This window comes from Triturus cristatus, chromosome 3_2 (genome assembly GCF_964204655.1).
Source record: "Triturus cristatus chromosome 3_2, aTriCri1.1, whole genome shotgun sequence".
NCBI classification, from domain to species: Eukaryota; Metazoa; Chordata; class Amphibia; order Caudata; family Salamandridae; genus Triturus; species Triturus cristatus.
In genome coordinates this window covers 345,079,125-345,098,637 of record NC_140584.1, presented here as the reverse complement: position 1 = coordinate 345,098,637, position 19,513 = coordinate 345,079,125, and the positions used below count along the sequence as shown (strand labels likewise).

At 44.6% G+C, this 19,513-nt stretch overlaps 1 protein-coding gene across 4 annotated transcripts in view; it reads left to right on the top strand.

Annotated features, from left to right (window-relative positions):
• Nucleotides 1-2,217: 2,217 nt before the first annotated feature.
• Nucleotides 2,218-19,513, top strand: part of NIPAL3 (NIPA like domain containing 3) — a 226,708-nt gene continuing 209,412 nt past the window's right edge. The window contains exon 1 of one of the 4 annotated variants that reach the window (XM_085647835.1): nucleotides 2,218-2,478. The gene's annotated coding sequence lies outside the window, so the exon portion shown is untranslated. Of the gene's footprint in view, nucleotides 2,497-19,513 lie in introns of all 4 variants that reach the window. The other 3 variants (XM_085647837.1, XM_085647836.1, XM_085647838.1) reach the window with 3 other exon arrangements.

Sequence of the window (19,513 nt, the reverse complement as noted above, 5' to 3'; positions counted from 1 at the left end):
TGTTGGAACCAAAAGATCACCCTCAGAGCAGAATTCATCCCGGGAACACAGAATGTGAGGCCAGACTGGAATTCATGTTTCCTCCACGATTCCAGCGACTGGAAATTGAATCCAGAGATTTTTTCTCTGATCCAAGAGCTTTGGGGCCCAATCCAATTAGACCTGTTTGCCAGCAGATTAACTCACCAAGTCCAGAGATACTTCAGTTGGAGGCCAGACCCGAATGCGTCAGGAGTAGATGCCTTTCTCCAGTCTTGGGAAGGGATCAAGGCTTACGCCTTTCCCCCCTTCTCAATGATTCAGAGATTATTGTGGAAGGTGAGACTCGAGTCCTGCTCCATCATTCTGGTAACTCCATTTTGGAAATCCCAGGTTTGGTTTCCCGGGGTAATGGAGTTAGAGTGGAATTTCCACGGCTGATCCCATTATCCTTAGGCATACTCAAGGGTCTGGATGGAGAAGGACACCCTTTGGTCATAGAAGGGAGGATGAACCTTCTTGTTTGGAGGATATCAGGGATTCAGGCAGATATTCTGACCTTTTGGGAGAAGCTAAGAGCCTATTGGAAGATTCATGGGCACCAGGAACCAGGAAAAGATACACGGGTGTTTGGAGACAATGATCTTGTTGGTGCCTGGAAAGGGATTTGGATCCCGTTCAGTGTCATCTACAACAGGTAGCTAATTATCTTTCTCATCTCTTTGAATCAAGCCTTTCATTTAGAACCATCAATTGCTACAGGTCAGCAATTTCTTCGGGCCATGTTCTGATTAATAACCTTGCTATTGGCAGCAACCCCCTAATCAAAAGAGTTATGAAGGGTGGAAGGTTAAGGAGACCTCCCAGGGCTCACTACGAATCCCTTTGGGATGTTAAACTTATCTTTAATCTCTTCCTTTCTTGGCCTGTCAATGATTCACTCTCCCTTAAAAGAATCTCCATGAAACTGGCGGCTCTTTTGGGTCTGATCTCCTTTAGAAGGGTGTCCGACATTAGAGCCCTAGAACTTTCTAATAGATTTTATTTCTCTGAAGGTGTTCACTTCAATATTTGGAAAAGAACTAAAACAATGTCAGAGTCTATCTTCTACCCTTTCTTCCATGAATGTGGAAAACTGTGTGTTGTGAATTGTATGAAGTGTTATGAAAATAAGATTTCAACATTTAGACGTGTTGGTTGTGATCAGCTTCTCTTATCATATGTTAGACCCTTTAGGCCTGTTTCCCCAGTGACCTTAGCCAGATGGATCCGTTTGATTATGCATGAGGCTGGAGTGGATCTCTCTAGATTTGGAGCTCACTCTTCTAGGGGTGCAATGGTTAGCAAAGTTTTTTGGGCAGGAGGATCTCTGCCCGAAATACCTAAATTGGCAGATTGGGCTAACGCAAGTACTTTCTCTAAGTTTTACTTGAAACCAATAGAGCATGTTAGCAGTGTAGTTCTACATGGCTTTAAACATGCATAATGGTAGCCTCCGGTCTTGTAATGAAATGACGATTCTCCAATTATTTTGCAGAGAGAATCTTGATTTCATTAAAGACATACGAAGGCTAACATTATCCCACCCTCCTCTCCCCTAGAGGTTTGGGTTCGGTAGTGTTTATGTTTAATATGCCGATATTGTATATTTTTGCTTTTATCTTTTCAGCCTTAATCTGCCTCTATACCTTTCACTATACAGTGTTCTTTGATTTTTTTCTCAGATAACAATGTTATGGATTAACTGGATTTTCTGGAACGTCACGTCTTATACCTGTCATCGCATCAAGATTCTCTCTGCATAATAATTGGAGAATCGTCATTTCCCAGTGAAAAGACTTGTTCTTCAGCATCCTCTTCTATGTACAAAGTAAATAAATAGGTCGTATGTCAAATAGTTTATTTAGTTTGACATTGTGCACACACTTCTGATTTCTTGGGCATTTGTTATTTATTCATATATACGCTATATCTATGAAGCATATCAATTGAGATTGCATGTCTTTTTAAAACTCTATTTTCATTACATTAATAATGAAATCTTACAAACGATCACTTTTGTTGACGTGACTAAACGGAGTGTTTCACTCAAAATCGACCCCTAAAAGAGCCAAATAATTGTAAACAGTGTAGTTCATGCACCTGTTTCACGCAATTTCAGCATTTTCACTTGTCTGGTACAGACCGGGTGGCTCTAGTCGACGGAAGTCTCGCCAGGACTGCTGAGTATGGGAAGAAGTGCTGGAGGTGGCCATAGAGAGCGACACGCTGGTGACGCAAGGGACAGGCTGGCGGTCCTATAGCGGAAGTCTCAGCAGATGCGCAGTGCACGGGAAGCGACACGGATGTGGTGCGGTGTGTACAGACCGTGTGGCTCTCTTCCGTGTAATTTTAATCATAACAGCTTTACCATTGGAATGGGTCGCAGTGGATTTCCAAGTGCCGCACTTCCGGATGTTGCTCTCTAAGAGGCACGAACTCCCACCGCCGAAGCAATAGGTATATTTTGTGCCAAGGGTGCGTACCTCTGTCTGGGTTCAGGGAGTGCTATCTATGCACTGATGCGCCTCGATCTCATTCCCCCCGCCCCACTCTATGGTAACCCTTCGCAATTGCTGTGTTTTGCTTCCTACATAGCATTGAGCAGAGATGTCAGTTACGAGGACAGGTTCATGACCAGCGTCTATCACGAGCCCCAAGATCGACAAGATGTCGGTGATGCGACAAATAAACTTGTAACATAGCTTGTCCACTGCTGTAATCTAATTGCTGTAGTTTTAGTATGACACTGTACTATATTTTATGCGAGTCATTAACTAATATCCATCAGGATGCAATTCATAGCATCTGTCTCACTTTTCAGAATCTTTTATAAGATAAGAATACACTATTACTTGTCGTTTATCGTTTTTCACTTCTTACACCAGATACAATCAAATTATTAATTTCATGCATAACAACAGGCCAGCATGATACCCTTCTCCAGCATTTACAGTTCACCAGCCTTTCATTTTATTTTGCCAGTTCTTTCAAACCTTTGCAACAATCTAGCCGCCTATGTGTCGTGCCACTGGCTTGGAAAGCAAAAACTATTGTTTCTTTCGCTCAAAAGGCATTTTGAAGAGACCGTGCTGCACTAAGTACTACACTGTCATTTCTCCCATCACAACTCCCTCTAGCTATAAAATAGCCAGAAAAACTTGATTTAACAACTGTCTTCTTTTCTTGAGGATAATGGTCTTTTAAACCAGAGCAATCTGGTTTCTGACCCCTCTATAACACAGAACCTGCTTTGCATGTATATGTTGGTATTTGTAGAGCGCAAACTTAGCTCAAGAGCAGAAGAACTTTCCTACAATTGTTTGGGGAAAGTCAAGGGGGCAGTGCTCCCTATAACAATGTGTCATCAGCTTTTTTCTGAATTGTAGGAAAATGACGATTCTTATAGGGTAACTGAATAAAGGATCGAGATTTTATTAAAGACAAGGAGGCTAGCCTTTTGCATGAACTTTTATTTACTCATTCTTTATCACATTGTGATGCTTTAATGTTCTATTTGGGAAGCTTTTAATGGTTTGCTGCTCAGAAGGAGTAAATAAAAGTTGATTCATAATGCTAGCCTCTTGTCTTAACATAAAATTGGTGCTGATCTGATACTGATAGGAATACCGTTTCACGTCCGAGGAACATGAACAGAAAGGGCTATTCTTCTATTTAGTCCTTTTTGAAATGCACTATCTCCGATGATATCCAGGCTCCTGGTCTGGCTTTGGATTCAGGATGTTGCAAGTTTGTTTGCCCGGTAAACTGGGGTCTGATTGTTGCAGGGATGCAGCTCATTTCAAATGCTATCTGGGCTGGAAACATGAGCCTGTAGTAGGTCTTTTAACATGGGCGTGGTCAACATTCTTTAAGCTCTTGTTGAGCCATTCTGCTGCTTGTATGTGTGCTATGTAGGTTTGGGCATGCCACTGAGCAGACTGTTGCTTCCATACAAATGGGAGAGGACACACTTGTTCCCTTAATTTTTTTTAACCACATCTGTTTAAAATTGCTGTCCCCCCCCCCCTTTTTTTCTCACCCCCGACCCCACAGGTGTAGGGATCCTTAGCGCTGGGATACCTCAGGGTGACTACGCGCTCTATAAAAATTTCTAATAATAATAATAGTATGTTTACTCTGAAGTCATCTTCCTGGAGATTTGGCTCCACTGTGTTCAAGAGGGAAACTTGATACTAAGCTGTCTGTCTTCCTTGCAATATGTTGCTTCATTGAGAGGTGTGTGCTGAGACTGAATCCCAGAGAATGTGTATGGTCTCTCAGCTGAGCGGGAAGCCTAGTAGGTTAAAGTTGGAAAGCAAGGCTTGAATCTTGCGCTCTTTGTTGCTGTTGGAGAACAGGAGGAATTTGGACTTTGTTGAGTTTAGCTTCTGGAAGTTATTTGACTGACATCCAAGATTGGATAAGTTTGCGGCAGGAGTAGAGACACTATGTCACTGAGTGAGGATAGTTTAGGTTGAGTTGGGTATCAGTTGCGTATTGCTGGATCTTGATGCTGCTGTCTGTAAGAATGAATCCAAGAGATTCAATGTAGAGGTTAAATATGATGGGTGAAAGGAAAGGGACCTAGGGTACTCTACAGTAGGTGAGGAGTGTCTGTGATCTTGTGGAGCCTATTGCACGAGCTGGCACCAGTTGGTGAGGTAGGATGTCAACAATTTGAAGATAGTTCTTGCTTTCGGGACTTTGATCAGAGCTGGATACTAGACAATGTTGTAGGCTGCAGAGAGCTCAAGTAGGAATAAAAGGAAGGAGTCGGGGATCTTTCCTGCCCTTGAAGAAGAGGGCATTGTCCACTATTTGTTTCACTTATCTTGAATTCATGTTCTTTTACTGCAGAACCTTTTTGTTGGAATATTTGCTGAGTACTTATTAACCACTTGCTTATTTGAAATACTGTGGGACAGATAGCACTTGTATCAAACAAAAATGATATGGAATGGCCTTTCACCACTTCTGTAAATGAGTTATTCTGGTCTGCCTCTAGACCTGCACAAAGCATACAGTCCTCCTCTCTTCTAAGGCACTGTCATTGTGTCTGACTCACCTTTTGTGGAACTCCAAGTAGATGCATATATCGTGGAAATGAATCACTAATAACAGATGTTTTCACTTGGGGTCGAACCAAATTTTTCTGACATTTATCAAAAAATCTGTGGACATCGTGCTGTGCTATTCTGCATCTGAGGTTGTAGAACTGGAGCTGAAGGCAAAGTTACACTAAACAGCCTCATATTCTGCACAGGTGTCAGCAGGATTGGGACCAATGACTTACTCGTCTCAGTCTATGCCATGGGGATCATATTCTGTTTCATAGGGATCATTTGATGCTCTGTTTATGTCCCATTAGCATGCAGCTTTGTATTAACTGTACAGTTTATTTTCCAATGTCGTTCTGTACTATTGTTAGCATTGTTAAACCTCTGCCTTTACCTCACGATCTATTTGCCCTTCTCGAAAGACTCTGAAACTACACACCATTTCTCTGTGGAACAAATCCATATCTCCTTGCTGAAAGTATTCAGTCTGTGCCATCATCAGTTTCTCTTTAGAGCCACGGTAATCATTGCAATATGTCCTGTCTGCCAATATTCCATCGGGCTACATTATTTGCCAACACATTACACTTTGCGTAAGCTGCAAACTCCACCCCATGTGCAAACCCATCACAAAAGCCCTTACAAATCCCGAAGTACCTTCTTTCATTGGATCTCAAATTCCACTATAATGGCAAAAAATCTGCATCTGTGTCTCACAGTATGCATGAACAAACTCCTCTTCATTGTGAGTTGCTCTCATGATCCTTGACCAATTAACCTGTTTGCTGGAACCTTTGTGTTGAAATGATTAACAGCTGCTGTATACTTTTCAATCAGCAAAGATGGAGGCTCATAAATCAGAGCATTACTACCCATCTCTTTATCCGGCCACTTCGCTACCACTTTGCAATCAATCCACAAATGTTTTGGACCATTAATTGAGAACATTGCATTAAAATCTGTCCAAGGTACTTAGATATGGTAACAATTCTTTCTACCTTTGCGTCCATTTTCAAGGAACTTTTATTAGCTTTGGAATATCTTTCGTAAAGGTCCATAGGTCATTCATGCTCAAAGGCACACAAACATAAACTGGACCAAGGCTTCCTGGTGCTGGTCTCAGTGTAAATTCTCCTACTACTACATCACATTCGGAATCGCTTATGGCTTTTTTCATTTCACCTTTCAGCTGATTGTTCAATCTCTTAAAGTTTTCCACATTCTCCTAATCTCTGATTAATTCTATAACTTCTTTAAAAAATGGTCCCAATTTTACAATGGATTCCTTTCTTAATTCAGATTTTTTTCATTTTTATTTTGTGAGGCTTACAAATAAAACGTTCTTTTTATTCATAACCACCCTCAATTCTTTAGCTACACTTTCTAATTTTTTCATACGCAACACAAGCTCTCTTCCCTGATGCCAGATTCTAAAACACTAGCTCATCAAAAGTTCATTTGGTAATCTTGTAATGATCTTGATCAGCAAATTGTTTTGAATTCACTTGACTTGCTGGACCACCATTCTGAACCACTGCTTTCATACTCTTCGACATTACATCAGCTTTCAAATATCCTTCTTTCTCACTCGTTTCGCTCAACTCTGATTCTTCAGCTTCATTATCAGACAGCAGTCTTGTCAGCAAAACACTCAACAGTTCATACTTTTCATCAGAATCGTTTTTTATAATTCTCCTCAATTTTCTTTTTCTTTTCTGTAATTCTTTATTTGGTCTGCAGTAATCACAGGAAATGCACCAACGGTTTCAAGAACTTCTCTACATCGCACCCTTTTCCTCATACACAACCTAGCGTTCATCCAATCTTGTACAGCCTTACCAACCTCGCTTCTGTCCAACTCAGTGCTTTAGTTAAACAGTATTTGAATTCTCTCTTGCTTTTGGGAGGAGATGCACTGGTTGCAGAAACAACCCTCAGTCCAAGCAGGTGCAGGCAGGCAAGAGCCACTGCCTGAAGTCTTTCGCCAAGTGTAGGTACTGGGCATTGGTGGGCCTCATGGCAGTCCTTAAATCCTTTTCTGGGTCGCACAGTGATCCATTGCAGGTGTGCTACCATATGGACAGGGCCACAGCGCCACAATGGCAGCCTTCACGCAAAGCAACAAATTCATGCTTATGTGTTTCACAAAAGTGCAGGGCAGCCAAAGGGAAAGTTTGCATTATGAACATAGTTCCTCATTAAAAAGATATAAAGTGTAAGAGTTTGAAAAATCAGGATTAAAAACCCCTAATTGCATTAGCTCGACCTTTCAATGTTTAATTCCGCCGGGGAATTGCATCGCTCCTGGGAGTAGCCATTGTCTCCTGCGGTCAACAACGATTAATTATATGACTAGTTAAGGTCACAGAACAATGCATCGAGCTGTATGGAGTTGACGTTTAATGCTGAATGAACTTAGAGTTGTAAATGAAATAAATTCATTATTTTGTCTGGTATAAAATAGACATCTAGTATCCAGAACAAGACTGTTTGTTATAATCTGGTCTGTGTATGATTTAGATGCAAAGTTAATTTATTTAAATATTTTTCTGCATTTTGTAAGTTCATCTTCTTAAGTATTTGACTCCACTGGGTAACAGCCTATAGCTAGCATAAGGCTCGAGATCCAGATGACTTTGTCTTCTGTGCCTAAATGAGTTGAAGTTTGATTGGATATGTTGCAGCTCGGGTAATGTCTGGAACATCCCTCTGTGAATAGATAGGTGCGTGCATTAGAATATCAATGAGAATAGGATGGCAAATTCAACATCAGTTACCCCACCACACGAATATTTATGTCAAGTTCACTGTTTTAGGTTTAATATGTAAATGCTCTTGTGCCATTTATGGAAACATCAATACATTTATACCAAGTTTTTTTAATACAGAAAGAATCAAAGGCTATCCCCGTCTGCTATTGGTTACTTGCTGTGTCATTCCTATTGTGCATCAGCCTACAGGACAGCATAAATAGGGTGAACAATTGATTTACTCGCTTCAGTCATTGGCTCTTTTTGCCAGCATCTTTCATTTTTTGGGACAGGTCACAGGAAAGGCGTTGGGTGTTTTGCTATCCAAGCATTGTGAATGATGGCATTTTGTCTAACTAGACGGGATTCCGAGAAGAAAGGAGTTACGTTTCCTGGAGCTCCGATGAGTAGAGTCCTCCCCAACCTGAATGCTCATAAATTAAAATTCCACACACAGTGCTTAGTATTACATGTCTTCATTTCTTGGCGTGTAACTGCAAACTCAATGTTCTAAATATGAGCTCTATTCACTACACCCGAACACTTACTTCATATTTCTACGGAGACTATCGGGAAGCATAAGGGTCCCGTCCTCGCTAACTCACAAGACACAACATCTCCCCCTTTGTTAAGTGCTGTTTCCAGGATTGATGTGCAATAATTTATTTTATCATCAACATTTCACTATCTTTGCTCGTTTTAGCAATGATTTGTTCTAATGAAATAGAGGCAGGTGTATCAGATCTTACGATGAAGTTAATGATGTAGGCTTCAGCTGCTTTGGAACGGGTACCAGGCCACTGTACTGACATCCGTGAAAAGTAGTCAGCAGGGTTTTGATCTTTTCCTGGTCGATGCACAATAGTGTAGTCCTGTTCCTATATTCGCACACCCCAACATGCTCATCTAGACCTGCACCATTCATGCCATTGTCAAGTCCTTGCGACGTTCTTGCTTCAGAGTCGTTATGGCCAATCTGAATGGGTAGAGCTTCTTTTCGCTGGCCATCGGAGCATTTCAACTCTCGAATGACTTTTTAGCCGTGCGGGCTGGACTGTTCCCATGAGGAATAGGGTCAAGAATGATTTGCATATGGCTGGGTCTGAACTGGGATTGCGAAGTGAGCTAAAGAACGATGATGGATTTAACCCAGATCTGTAACTGGGGGTGGGTGTCTGAAAAGTTTCAGCACTCCATCCGTCATCTCCTTGTATTTGCTTTGTTCGCCCTAAGTTGGCAGGGTATGTCCAGACATGGGTCCCTTGCTCACTTTGGCACTGGATTCAAGCTAGCCTGGCTGATGAGGAGTCATGCCCCGAAACCAGTCCCAGGATGCTTGTTTTCCGGTCCAGTGAGGACCTAGCCTGGCAGTTCGGGCTGGACTGTTCCCATGGGGAATAGGGTCAAGGCTGATTTGAATATGGCTGGGTCCAAGCTGGAATGGCATGGTGAGCAGAATAACAACGGATTAAACACAGATCTACGACTGGGGGTGAATGTTGGATAACTTTCAACATTCTGTTCATCATCTTTTTGTGTTTTGTATTTTCACCCTAAATGGAAAGGGTATGCCCAGACGTGGGTTCCGTGCACGCTACGCCACAGGATTCAAGCTAGCCTGGCTGATGAGGGGTGATCCCCCAAAACTGTTCAGAGGATGCTTATTTTCCAGTCCAGTGAGGACCTAGCCTGGCAGTTCGGGCTGGACTGTTCCCATGGGGAATAGGGTCAAGGCTGATTTGCATATGGCTGAGTCTAAATTGGAATGGCATGGCAAGCAAAATAACAATGGATTAAACCCAGACCTGTGACTCTGGTGAATGTTTGACAATGTTTAATATTCTGTCCATCATCTTTTATGCAATAATAAAACAAACATGCAATACCATTAGATGAAAGAGTACAAATAATCCTCTAGATGGAGCCATGGGCAACTCCATATAGGTTTTTTAAAGAAGTTATATAAAATAGGTCTTGCATACATTGCTGCACTGTCAAGCCAGATGTAAAAAAAGAAGTTGTGGAAAAATACACCAGCATTGGAGATTGCATATTCTAGGACGGTAGAATAGGCAGAACTTTCAAGATTGCAGCAATCATCCCATTAACAATCCTCGACAAGGTAAGTGGATATGTCAGCCCTGCTCAGGGTCGGGCTGGCCTATAGGACAATCTACCAGTACCCAAAGGGCTTGTCTCAAACATCCATGTATGCGCGATGTTTGGCTGTTTGTGGGCCTGTTTTATGCTCTACTGGACTGGTTTGTACTGTTGATTTCTTGGATTTCTTCACAAACATTGCCTGTAGCAAGCATACATGCATGCAGTCTCTCATACCTTCTCAGAGCACCTATACAGTGTGTCTATACAAGTTTAAAACTGCCCTGATTTGCAAAGATTGGCTTAATTTCTACCTATCTGATTCGCTAATTGAGGACCACTTTGGTGACCAGAGTCTATCTATGGTCCTGCCCAGTGAAAGCATGTGCAGTTGGTGCTTTGCTGTCTCGTGACACAGGACTGTTTCATCTTTATCGAGGATGTATTTCTGAGAGATGATGCTCCTTTGCTGCTGACCTCTTACTAGTAAGACCTACCTAACTCTTTGCATAGGTATCGGAACAAAACAATACAAATCACCATAGTTTGGCAAACGTGCAAAGGTATAACTATTCTAAATCGATTTAGAATAGTTGCAGTTGTTCAGCATTGGCTAATCTGTGATGATTAGTATCCCCTTGCTGCAGAGCACATGCAGGCAACTCGAGCACAAACAGGTCAGCTTTACTGAAAGGCGATCAGAAGGAGAAGCTTCAAGATATGTAACACACGTGATTGCTGAAAACTGCTGCATTTCTAGATCTCACAAATTCCTGCATAGGAGATAGCACAGCAGTTATAGAGATAAAAGACTGACTGAATCCAATACCCATTCTTTAGCAGAACTTATAGCTCTTTAGGGGTGTGTGTATGTATGGTGTCTATATATATATATATATATATATATATATATATATATATATATATATATATATATATAAGCGTCTTATTTTTTTTTATTGCTTCATGATTTTCTTCTTTGGGTGGACTGCCCAGACCACCCTGATTATCCTAATCAGTTAGAAGCTAGCCTCACTGTTCATTTAACAGAAACAGCTAAAACTTTATCTCATCAGGCTGGTCATATCCTGAACTATATTTACTCCTCCGGCTTCAGTGATTCTATTCTAGAATTCAACTCTGTGCCTTAGACTGTCCTCTCATTAATTTATTCCATAATAGACTGACCTAGAAACAGAGTGAGTCATACTAAGCCTGTTTATGCCTATTGTATAACTTGAACTAAAGTCATTCCTGATGACTTGAGCACTGTTCTGTCCTCAATACCTGACATTCCCTCTGAGGTTCCTCTTGCCACACACTTTGTGCCTAGTTTGATAAGCGGCACCTTAGATCAAAATGCTTCTAAACATACAATCAGGTCACTTAAAGCTAAGAATGTGAGGCATATTGTTTAACAGCAAGCTCTCAAAGCTTAACCTGAAATGAAAAAACACTGAATGAGCCTGTTATGAAACATATCTTCAGAGTATTGGAAGTACTTGTAAGTCCTGTGTCAGTGCATACAATAAGGATACTTTTCTGTTTGTGCACACTATATTTCTGATCACGTTTGAAGCATGTTATCACACGTAGAATCTGCCCTCTCCAGTCCTCATTATGGTACTTTATTTGTACCTGTTTCTCTTCAGTTCAATGAATAACTATCAAAATGTTTTTACTCCGTAAATGAGCACATGCAAGCTGATTTTCCTGCTGCCTCTACAAAAAAAATCACAGCTTGCCCTCCTCAGATCACTTTTCAAATGCACAACTGTTTCCTGTTCAGCATTGACAATATATGCACCAAACTGTCTTTGGCAACTTCTAGTTCGCCACTAAACCCCTGCCCTCCAAAGATGTTACAGTTTGTTTCAGATTCTTTAGCCAACCCTTCAATGGAGATGTGCAGTCTTTCTGCTAACTTCTTCCTAGAAAAGGGCTGTTTTCACCCTTTTCCTAAGAAACCCATTGCTGATCCTCTCCTGACTGCCAACTACCACCCCATTTCTCCTCTTCTCTTTTTTGCTAATATTACCTAAGCTAATGTCGATACACAGCTTTCAGCCTTTGTGGAACACCATTCTCTCTTGGATCATGCCTTAGCAGGTTTTCGACCCAGGGGCACTGGACTGAATCAGTACTTGTTGCTGCCATGAGTGATCTTAGGTCTATACTTGATGCAGTGAGTCTGCTGCCTACTGGATCTTTCTGCTGCATTAGACATAGACTCCCCCATCTCACCTCTAGATTTTAATGCAATGTAATGTAAAGTGGATTTGTAGAGCATTGCTTGTCACCCGCGATGGTATCCAGATGCTGAGTAGGTGAGTGTATGCATGTGGTGAAGCTGGGCCTGATTACAGGCAGTCTCCATGGTCCTGTAAGCTGACTAATTGAAAAGTGAGTTGTTCAGCTTTTTGCAGAATTTAAGAAATGAGAAGGAGGCCCTGATGTATTGGGTGAGTCATTCCAGGATTTTGCGTCTTGGTAGAAAAATGATCGTCCTCCCTTTTTGCTTCTGTAGATGTGGGGTGTGTGTGCGAGTGAGAGGGATGCTGAGCGAACTTGTCTGGTTGGTTGGTGGCAGTGAAGCCAGTTGTAGGAAGGTGGATATCTGACTATGGTTACCCCCAACTTTTTGCCTAGTGTCTAGCTGGTTTTTCGACTTAGTTGGCCTGAGATCCTGCCATTCAGGGTCTCAGGCTGTCTGCTCTCTCTGTAAAATGGACTCCATGTACCCTAGGTACATACACAATTGGTAAGGATCACCTTATTGGACCCTGTACAGTGTACCCTAGGTACCCAGGGCATAGGTGTACCCTAGGCCTCCCAGGGGCTGCAGCATGTATTATGCCACCCCTGGTCTGGCCTTCCAATCAGACACAACTGGCTGATCACTCAGCTGGGGCAAGGTCGTGTAATCACCCCTTGCTTAGATATAGTATGCCTATATCTACCCTTATATATAGAAACATGTGTACCTATCAGTCACTCCTATGGCAGGCCTTAACAATCCTGGAGGCAGAGTGCTTGGTAACAGGTGAGATGGTGCTCTAGCATGAGCTGAGCCTGTCTGCAGCTTTCGGAACCATGTCCTTATAGCTGTTCTATGATATAGCCTACCATATACTCTTAAAGTGCCTTATAATCTTAAACGGTTATGGTAACTATGGTTTGGCTTTATCAAAACATGTCGTGTAAGGTGTCTAACACTTTGGAATAATACCCCCATACCATTTCTGGTGATGAGGATATTATCCCTCCCTTCTAGAGGGAGAGACATGTTAAAATCCTACTTTGCTGGTTATCTCTAACCAAAGCCTCAGCATCACAAAATGGATGCTGCTGCCACAGACACAAGTCTGACCTCCTGCTGCTGGGAGTGATCCCAGCCAGGGAGGCCTGGACAATAGGTTTCCTGCTTGGGGAGGTGCTAGCACCTCCCCAGACAGCCTTTAGTGTATTGGGGCAGGGTGGGCTGAAAGGAATGAGACATGCCTGGGGCACACAAGGTGTTCCTTGCATAGTCCAGTTCAAACCGGCGCTGGGGCACTCCAGCCCCAGCTCTGGCGCGAAACTGGACAAAGGGAAGTGGGTGTAACCACCCCCTCCCAGGTCCCACCCATAAGGCGTGACCTAGCAGGTATCCCAGCCCCCCAGATTAGTATAAGAGTGGGAGTTGGGCCTCAAGACTTTAGATTATCCTGAACCTGCAAAACTGAACAGAAACTCTGGACCTTCGACACTCGACGAAAGAAGAAGACTGAAGAATCTCCCTTGTAGCCAAGGAGTGGCTACCCTGTGCAAACAGGCACCATCAAGAGACTACCCTTTGCTTTGCCCACGTTCTACGAGGAACCGACTGCAGAGCCTGACCAGAGCCTTGACTCCCAGACTTCTTCGACCCTGATCCACATCTGCAGCAGAGCTGAGATCCGACGTGGGACCGGCTACCTGGAAAAAGTGGCTAGTAACTTAAAGCGCAGCTTCTGAGGTACCCTCGAAATTGTGCACCGGGGATTGAGAAGCCCCAACCCCAAGCACCATCTGCACCGAAGATCAGCCCCCCACACTCCACGAGTCCTGCGTGGGGCCCTTCAGCATTTTCCTGCTTGCCGCGTCTGTCCGGTTGCTTGCCCGCTGGCTAGTGGCCTTTGTGACGACGCACCCTGAAATCTTCTGCGCTGGTTTGGCTCCTCCAGACTGGCTCCCGCTTCTCTGCAAAGAAGAAGCACCCCAGACCTTCCTGGTCTGCACCAGAAGCAAGTCCTTCGTTCTTCGTGGGTTCCGCTTGCCAAGGCTTGGTGAGTCCTAGTCCAACTTCGACGCCGCCGACAGCAAGAGCCTTCGTGGGACAGCTCGCCTCCTGGTCCTGGTCGTCCTCGACGCTTCCTGGTCCTCCTGGCTGCAGCGACAAGCTTCACCTTCACCTGCAATCTTCACGACATCGCCTGGTTCCTTCCTGGTTCCACGTGGTCACTGGCTAGTGACCTTGACTCTGTCCCTTCTGCTTGCAGGTTTCTTCTCTTCTTGATCCCAGCCTTGGGATCCACCGGACACTCTTCACTGACTGCCTGTCAGCATCTTTCTTCAGGCATCCATAGGAGTCGACGACGAAAACGACGCATCTTCACCCATATGCACCCGCAGCCTGTGGGCTAGGTAACTTGGGTACTCCGGTGCTCATCAGGATAGTGACTATCCTAGTGTCTAGTTTTCAAGTCTCAACTTCCTAGCTACTCCGGAAGTGTCCTAAATCTACCGTTTTCTAAACTGTACTATTGCTATTGACTTTTACGCATTACGCGTGAGTGTTTCCACTCTGCACACGAATCCCGTGGGCCTCCCACTTCCTAACTAACGCTAGTGTAGTGTAGCCCCAGCGAATCCCTAGGCCTAGGCCTATTCTATTTCCGTGACAGTGGTTCTTATACCACTTACTTAGTATATGGTTTGCGTGGCCCCTAGGGCCTAACTGTATTACTTACCTGTGTGACTTAATGTATGCTTAAATAAGACTGTGTTGTACTTACCTCTAATCTCATAAAGAGTGCTGAGGGTTGCTTAGAATAAATACACTTTATTTTATATATATATCTGTTGTGGTGTCCTTTCATTTGGTATTCAAGGGATTATATATGGTATCACAGCTGGCTTCACATGCCATTCAGAGTTTAGCCTAAGACTGCTCTTGTCCATGCTACCACTAGGATAGCTGGTCTATAAGGTTGACTTTACAAGCAATCACCATAAGGGTATTTGGACTGATATAAGGTGTACACTAGAACTAGTGACATCATACATCAGGCCAACTTCTCACATTGGTGAGCAGCGGTTGGGATCTGAGCTTGCTGTTGTAATACCATTGTAATCTTGAGATACTAAATTGAAAGATCACACAGATATTGTCTAGGTACATATAACATAGATTATAATACTTAAGTCCTACTGGACTTAGTGGTTGTAGGTTGAAGGGAGTAACACACCCTGACTACAACTACTAGAGAGGTTTAGTAGATACAACTAGTGTAGGTAGGTGCACACACCACACCCTCACTAGATCATGTCTCTGAGAGGAGATCAAGTAGATGCTCTCTCAGGAGGATCAGGTCTGCAAAAGACCCCCTCTAGATATGATACCTTAACATTCCAGGAGATGAGACATTTGTGTACCTCCAGAGGAATAAAACAGGGTTCCAACCCTACCCTTAGACAGCTAGTGGAGCTTCTGGAGGCCTATGATGCTGAAAGAGCTGCCAGGGATGGTGCCATAGCTGTAGATAAGGGTCTACCCACCACAGATGAGTCAGATGGGACTTCAGAGGAAGAGGTAGACAGCCAGGGCCAAGTAGGAAGACTTAGCCAGGCTAACCTAAGCTTACATGGGAGTGTGCATGGGGTCCCCCCATACAGACCCACAAGTAGGCTTTCACAGAGAAGCAGGAGGGACAGATCCCCTTCGAGGGAATCCATCCACTCCCATGTCTCTAGCATCTCTAATGCTTCCTCTCACAGGGGAATGACTTCACCTGAGAGAAAGGAGCATGAAGCCAGAATGAGGGAAGCTAATCTGAGGATTCAGAGGGAAGAACTTGCCCTTGCCAAGGAGAAGCTTGCTCTGGCTAGAGAGCAAAAATTGTGTGGGTCAGAACCCACTGGTGGCAGCAACATTCCTAGAGATAGGGATAGGTCTTATGATCATAGAAACCTAAGCAAGATAGTCCCCCCATATCAGAATGGGGATGACATCCACAAGTGGATGACTGCTTTGGAGAGGGCCTGCAAAGTACAGCAGGTACCCCAAAGTCAGTGGGCAGCTATCTTGTGGCTCTCCTTTTCTGACAAAGGCAGAGACAAGCTCCTCACAGTCAGTGATGAGGATGCAAACAATTACAAAGTCCTGAAGAGTGCTCTGATAGATGGGTTTGGCTTAACCACTGAGCAATATAGGTTGTTGTTCAGAGACACCCAGAAGACACAGACACAGGACTGGTCTGATTTTGTGGATTGTGCCACTAAGGCTTTGGAAGGTTGGTTAAATGGCAGCAAGGTGCAGGACTATACAGGATTGTACAACTTGATTATGAGGGAGCAGATCCTTAGTAATTGTCAGAACCAGCTTCTCCATCAACACCTGGTAGACTCAGATTTGACCTCTCCCCAAGAATTGGGAAAGAGGGCAGATAAATGGGTCAGGACCAGGATTAGGCCTAAAAATCAGGGTGGTGACCAAAAGAAAGAAACCACCAAGCCTCAAGAGAAGGGTGGGGATAAAGCAAAAGAGAAATCTTCCTCAGGGCCCCAAAACTCCACACAGGGTGGTGGGTCCCAAGCTCCCTCCTCTACCACAGTTAAAAAGCCTTACTGCCATGTGTGTAAAACTCCTGGGCATTGGAAAACTGACAGCAGTTGTCCACAGGCTAAAAACAAAACTGTTCCTCCAACTACTCCTGTCACACCACCTATTACTGTCAGCAGTAATCCCCCAGGTGGTGGGAGTGCCCCCAAAAATTTGGTTGGGTTTTCTTGGGGAACACAGGGGGATCCTGGCTTAGCCAATTCCCCTACAGCAGCTACTCTTGTCTGTGATGGTGGCATGGGGTTTGCCAACTTCACTGCCTGTCCCAACACTTTGGGTAGGTACAGACAGGAACCCTACATCAATGGTAGAAAAGCTGAGGCCTACAGAGACACTGGAGGTAGCATCACTATGGTGGCCCATAGGCTAGTTCCCTCTGAGCAGCTTTTGCCTGGTTTCTCATACCAGGTGACTAACATTGATGGCAAACAGAACAGTCATCCCATGGCAGAGGTATGTCTCAGCTGGGGAGGTGTCACTGGCCCTAAAAGGGTGGCAGTGTCTCCAACCTTGCCTGTGGACTGCTTACTGGGGAATGACTTAGAACTCTCAGCTTGGGCTGGAGTTGAACAAGACACCCATTCCAAAATGGTAGGCCTTTCCCAAAAGGGTAGTGGGGTTGTGCCAGTCACAACCCCTGTCCAAGCAGATTTCCTCCCTGAAAAGGTTGGAAGGGCAGTGGTAGCCACACCCCAGGCACAGACAGACTTCCCTGTAGAAATTGGCAGAGCTGTGACAGTCACAGCTCAAACACAAACTGAGTGCCTTCCTGAAAAGGTTGGCAAGGCTGTAATGGTCTCAGCCCATACTCAGACTGATATAGGTGTAGTGAAGCCTGAAACTATGGATCACTCCACACAAACCGAGAGTAGTGGGGAGGAAGAAAAGTCTCCCTCTCCCCAGACATTAGGAAAAGGTCAGCCTCCTCAGGGATCTGACCTCACCCCTTGTGAAGGAACTGCCCCAGAGGTAGCCAGGCCTGGCCTGGCAGAGCCTCTGATGTCAGTGGCCCCTTCCAAGGTGGGACCCAGTCTGGTGCAGGTAGCCTGCCTCTCTCTACCCTGCCTCAGTCAGCCCAGGGCTGCAGAGGTCAGGGAGGCCAGTGGACCCCAAGAGGGCCCCTGTCCACAAGAACCCCCCCATCAAAAAAATGAGGATTGCCTGGCTAGTAGCCCTAGCCAGGTGATGGGTAAAAACATTCCTGAGGGATCCCCTTCACAGGTAGTTAGGGACCTCCCCCAGAGGGATTCTGTTGGGCACAGGCAAACATGGGACCTTAGGGCCCCAAACCTGACCTGTCCCTCCAGTAAGCCCACAAAAGGGACCCAGCCTCCAGCTTTAGGTAGCCAGAGGCTGACCCTGAGAGCACAGTGCAACTCAGTTAGAGAAAGAAAGGCATCCATGGTGGAGGATGATTGGAGGAAGCTGAGGCCTCACTTTGAGGACACTCACTTCAGTACTCCATCTCAACACCAGCCTTTTACTTTGCAAAGACACACCAAAGGTAGAGATTCCCTATGGTGGAGACCCTATGATATCTTTAGGATGAGGGATTGCTTAGTGGACCATGAGACAGGGGGTAACCATGCCAGTGCTGGTTCTTCCTTATATGGCCACTCAGGCAATAGAGGCTTACCTTGTCAAGGCCAGCCTTATCTCCTTTCGTTTGGGGGGGGGGGGGTTGTGTAGGAAGGTGGATATCTGACTATGGTTACCCCCCAACTTTTTGCCTAGTGTCTAGCTGGTTTTTCGACTTAGTTGGCCTGAGATCCTGCCATTCAGGGTCTCAGGCTGTCTGCTCTCTCTGTAAAATGGACTCCATGTACCCTAGGTACATACACAATTGGTAAGGATCACCTTATTGGACCCTGTACAGTGTACCCTAGGTACCCAGGGCATAGGTGTACCCTAGGCCTCCCAGGGGCTGCAGCATGTACTATGCCACCCCTGGTCTGGCCTTCCAATCAGACACAACTGGCTGATCACTCAGCTGGGGCAAGGTCGTGTAATCACCCCTTGCTTAGATATAGTATGCCTATATCTACCCTTATATATAGAAACATGTGTACCTATCAGTCACTCCTATGGCAGGCCTTAACAATCCTGGAGGCAGAGTGCTTGGTAACAGGTGAGATGGTGCTCTAGCATGAGCTGAGCCTGTCTGCAGCTTTCGGAACCATGTCCTTATAGCTGTTCTATGATATAGCCTACCATATACTCTTAAAGTGCCTTATAATCTTAAACGGTTATGGTAACTATGGTTTGGCTTTATCAAAACATGTCGTGTAAGGTGTCTAACACTTTGGAATAATACCCCCATACCATTTCTGGTGATGAGGATATTATCCCTCCCTTCTAGAGGGAGAGACGTGTTAAAATCCTACTTTGCTGGTTATCTCTAACCAAAGCCTCAGCATCACAAAATGGATGCTGCTGCCACAGACACAAGTCTGACCTCCTGCTGCTGGGAGTGATCCCAGCCAGGGAGGCCTGGACAATAGGTTTCCTGCTTGGGGAGGTGCTAGCACCTCCCCAGACAGCCTTTAGTGTATTGGGGCAGGGTGGGCTGAAAGGAATGAGACATGCCTGGGGCACACAAGGTGTTCCTTGCATAGTCCAGTTCAAACCGGCGCTGGGGCACTCCAGCCCCAGCTCTGGCGCGAAACTGGACAAAGGGAAGTGGGTGTAACCACCCCCTCCCAGGTCCCACCCATAAGGCGTGA